The sequence below is a fragment of the Marmota monax genome, unplaced genomic scaffold (genome assembly GCF_021218885.2).
Source record: "Marmota monax isolate L192 unplaced genomic scaffold, Marmota_monax_Labrador192_F-V1.1 WCK01_AAM20220418_F8-fsc00001, whole genome shotgun sequence".
NCBI classification, from domain to species: domain Eukaryota; kingdom Metazoa; phylum Chordata; class Mammalia; order Rodentia; family Sciuridae; genus Marmota; species Marmota monax.
The window spans coordinates 21,152,823-21,157,396 of record NW_026693777.1 but is presented as its reverse complement, the minus strand read 5'-3'; the positions used below and the strand labels follow the sequence as shown (position 1 = coordinate 21,157,396).

The 4,574-nt window shown below is 39.2% G+C and overlaps 1 pseudogene; it reads right to left on the bottom strand.

The window, feature by feature from the left end:
* Window positions 1–3,456: 3,456 nt before the first annotated feature.
* On the bottom strand, window positions 3,457–3,914 carry LOC124104169 (tetratricopeptide repeat protein 9C-like; annotated as a pseudogene).
* Window positions 3,915–4,574: the final 660 nt, after the last annotated feature.

The window sequence follows — 4,574 nt, the reverse complement described above, 5'->3', positions numbered from 1 at the left end:
GTCAAAAAGTATCCATCAGTAGGAGTGCAAGTTCCAGTGGCCTGTCACAGAGTACAGTGGCCCAAGAGGGGTGAGAGAGCATCTGTGAATGGGGGTGGTGGTGGCCCAACAGTGTTGTCAGGGTCTGTGTAGGGTGAGGAGGGAATCTATACCAGTGAGGAGGGTGCCTGTGCAGAGCTATGACAGCTGAAACAGATTGAAAAGAGATTGGTTACACACAGAGCTCTCCATGGAGTAAATAAATAAATTGAGGAAGTGCATTGATTAAAATAAGTAAGTACGTAGGAATTATCATGTATGAAGTTGGGTGTCTGCCTATCAAAGAGAAATTCCATATGGAGGGGAAGATAGCTAGAATTAATTGTGGTAGTGGATTAGAATTAAAGATAACTGCATGAATTTATGGCCTTGTATGTAAAAACAGATGCAGAAATAAATAATAGATTTTCCAGCTCTATCCTCCGAGAGGGCAGGAGGAGCAACAACTCAATAGCAATGAGCACAGCTTATACCCAGGTTTTGGCTTCTAAATATGATTCTCTACTAAAAGAAACAAAGGCTTTTTGGAGAAATGGCTGATTATAAGACTTTGCCAAGAAAGGACAGAATGTAATGGAAATAAATGTCTTTTTTTTTGTTGTTGTTGTTTCAAGAATGCTAGAAGCATGTCAAAAGGACACAGATGTCAGCATGAAGGGGCTCCTGCTTGCTGAATCTAAGATAATTTGAGCATCAAGTTTAACAATAACAGAAATTCTGATCCACTCAATAAAATGGGAATAGAATCTATACTGAAATAAAAGAACACTAAGTGAGGTGGGAAGAAAGCTTTTTTCTGATCATGGAATGTCAAATAATTAATGTAGAATGAAAATGGAATCAAAAAATCACTTTGGCAACAACAGTAGTAATTCAGCCAAGAACCATCAAGCAGTGGGTGAAAGTTGAATGAGGAATGGACATTTATGTAACTTCAAAGTATCTTGCAACAAATATTTGTAATCACAAAGGGAAAAAAGAAATACCAGTACAGTAGAGAAACCTGGAAGACACAATTCAATCAAGTGACCAAAATTAACATAATAAGCAATGAACAAACCAACACCCAAGGGCTGGGATTGTAGCTTAGTGGTAGAACACTTGCCTAACATGTGAGGTCCCAGGTTTGATCCCCAGTATTCTCCCACTCAAAAGAAAAAACAATCAAAGACCGTCCGCTTAATGTAAAACACACAGCATTACTTTTGTGATATTTCTGACACCTAAATCTATTCAGGAGGAAACATCAAACATAAAATTAGGAACTTTCTAGAAAACAACTCACGTGTAATCTTCAAAAATTAAAAGATCAGGAAGAACTGGAGAATTTTCCAGATTAAAGCAAATTGAACAGCCATTACAATTAAATCGGATACATGATCCTGGATTGAATCTTTTTGCTATAAAAGATATTATTGGGACAATTAGTGAAGCCTGAGTAGAAGTCATATTAGACAATAGTAATGTATCTATGTTGGTTCCCTTTTTAATTATTATTATATGATTGTAAAGAGAAAGTACTGGGGCTGGGGCTGTAGCTCAGTGGCGGAGTGCTTGCCTAACACATGTGAGGTACTGGGTTAGATCTTAGCACTACATTAAAAAAAATGAAAAAAACAAAATAAAGGCATGCTGTCCATCTACAACTACAAAAATAAGTAAATAAAGAGAGAAAGTACTCATGGAAAAGAAACAATTATTTATCTACCCAACTCTTGCTACTTCTCTGATATTTTCTACCTAAGCTGGTCTTACCACTATCTACTCAGAAACTCAAGCTTGAAACTAGAGTCATCCTTGACAACCTTCTTACAACCTAAAAGCCCATTTGGAATAGTCTCAATATCTATTAATAGACTAATGATATTAGGAAACATCTGTGCCTTAGGATATTATATTGCTATTCAGAGGAATGGAGTAGGCCTCCATAGCAACATAAAAATAAAAGGAGAGAGTTGTGAAACAGAATATGAAGATCTCATTTTTTGTCAATTTTTGTCTGTACATGTCAATACATGTACAGACCAAGGTGTGGAGAAGGATGTATTTAAAGCTGTTATCTTTTCTCTCTTTGGGTGAGATTATGACTTTTCTTTAATTCTGTCCTGTTTGAATTTTTTTAACAGCCAAGCATTTTTAAAAAGAACAGGGCAATATTACTTTTGAAGAAAAATTTTTAATAACAAATGCTGTGGCAGAGACTTATTAAGGAGATAAAAGCTATTCACCTTCAAAAAACTTCAAATTTGATAAGACTGTCTTAGTTCATTTTCTGTTGCAACAAATATTTGATGAGGTATAGCTCCCTCCCCACAGACTGGGTAATTCATAAATAAAAGAAATTTAGATCTCACAGTTCTGGAGATTGGGAAGTCCAAGATCAAAGAGCTGCCTCCAGTGAGGGCCTACTTGTTACATCATAACATGGCAGAGGGCATCGTCTGTCAAGGGAGGGGGAGAGGGAGAGTGAGGAGGTTGGGAGCAAGGGAACAAAGGGTAGAAAAAGAAGGGGGAGGAGAGAGAGAGAGAACTTCTATAATGAAGTCACTGTCACAATAATGACATTAATCCATTCATGAGATTTTCAATGGTTTGAATGTTTGTCTCGAAATTCATGTGTTGGAAACTTAATTCCCAAAGTATCACACACACGATGGATACATACACACACACACACACACACATATACACATGTTTGTGTGTGTATGTGTAATTTTTAATACTTCATTTTAATACATTTGGGCCAAATTTATGATTATCTAGTTTCACTTAAAACTTATTTCCCAGTTTATCTGAGAAAACAAAAGGAGAAATTTCTTTCTCCCTATCCTTACCATTTCATCCTCTTCTAGCCTTCTTTTCTGAGTATGAACACATCTAACAACATCTACCATTAAAATCTATGCCAGAGATATGATTAATTCCTTAGTGGTCCACCCAGAGCTTATGAAAGTTTTCTGATTGTATTTTTCAAGGTAAATACCCTTAGCAATAACATGTATTGAGAGCTATACAATTATACAACTGAATAGACAAAAAAACGACATGGGTGGTATAAGTAGCAAAGAGTTTATGTAGAATAGGAAACAAAACAGAAATTAACCAGGATTAGAAGTCCAACTGAGTGCAGTGGTGCACACCTATAATTCCAGCAGCTCAGGAGGCTGAGGCAGGAGGATCACAAATTCAAAGCCAGCCTTAGCAATTTAGCAAGACTCTAAGCCACTCAGTGAGACCCCAACTCTAAATACAAAAAAAGGCTGGGGTGGTGGCTCAGTGGTTAAGTGCCTCTGGGTTCAATCCCTGGTACAAAAAAAGAAGTCCAATGTTAATTTCTTTTGCTGAGGCTCAGGTTTCCCCTTGATGAGTCCTTAGTGGTCCACCCAAGTTCAAGTTCAGGATTACCTTTCTTCTTTATTAACCAAACATGCCAGATAAGAGCTACTTCTCTTCCCTGTGCAGCTGCTGAGTGCCATCAGTGTCAGCTGGAGGTTCCCCTAGTGGACATTGGCATCTCTAGTCTCTCTAATTTTTGCAGATGAAAAAAGGCTTCTCCGGCCTGATTCAAGGCCTTGGCATAATCCAGCTGCCATTCCAGGACTTTCTCACTATTTTCTCTTATTCATTTATAGTTCCCTGGCTCCATCTGAAGGAGACAGGCAGGTCTCCTGTGGCAGCAGTGTGTCTGGGTGGTGTGCCGTTTGTGTTCTTGTTCAGGTGGGAGAGCCAGGCCCTGAGGTCCAGACTTGGATCCAGACCCCCCCAGCTGAAGCAGAGCTTCGTGGCAGCTACTCATGGCCTCTTGGTACTTGCCTTCTGGTAGTTCCGTTTCCCTTCTCCCTGTACAGCTAAGTCTCCTACAGGTGCTTCTCCATTATTCTTTGGTGCCCAGGTGCTCTTAGGGAACTAGGAAGTGAAGAGTAACTGAAGATCCGTGGCTGGGAGCAATAACTGATTTTGGTAGCCAACCTCAACAGGCAGAAAATTATTCTTCTCTAGAAGGCTCCCCCGCCCCACCAAGGAAATTAGCTATGCTTGTTTCTGTTATAGTCCCCCATCTTTCCTCTCTGCAGTATTTTCTAGTTTTCAAAAGTACAGGGAAGTATTTAGATGGGAAGCTAAAGTCACTTTCTTTTCTTTCTTTCTTTCTTTCTTTCTTTTTTTTGTACTGGGGATTGAACCCAGGGGTGCTTTACCATCAAGCCCTTTTTCTTTTTTTTTAGACACAGGGTCTTGCTAAGTTGCTGAGGGTCTTGCTAAATTGCCCAGGAGGATCTCCAACTTGAGATTCTTAGCCTTCCAAGTTCCTGTGATTATAGGAATGCACCACCATGCCCAGTTTAAGTGAATTTAGACAGGCCCAAAGCTATATGTTAACATATTTGAAGGTGTGAATTTTGGGAGAGATTGGGTCATGAGCATCCTGCCTCATGAGTGGATCAATCTGTTCATGAATTAATGAATCAATGGGTTATTGAGGGAGTGGCTTTCTTATATAAGTGAGCTCTCCGGTGCCCTTACTCTGTCTTGCCGGG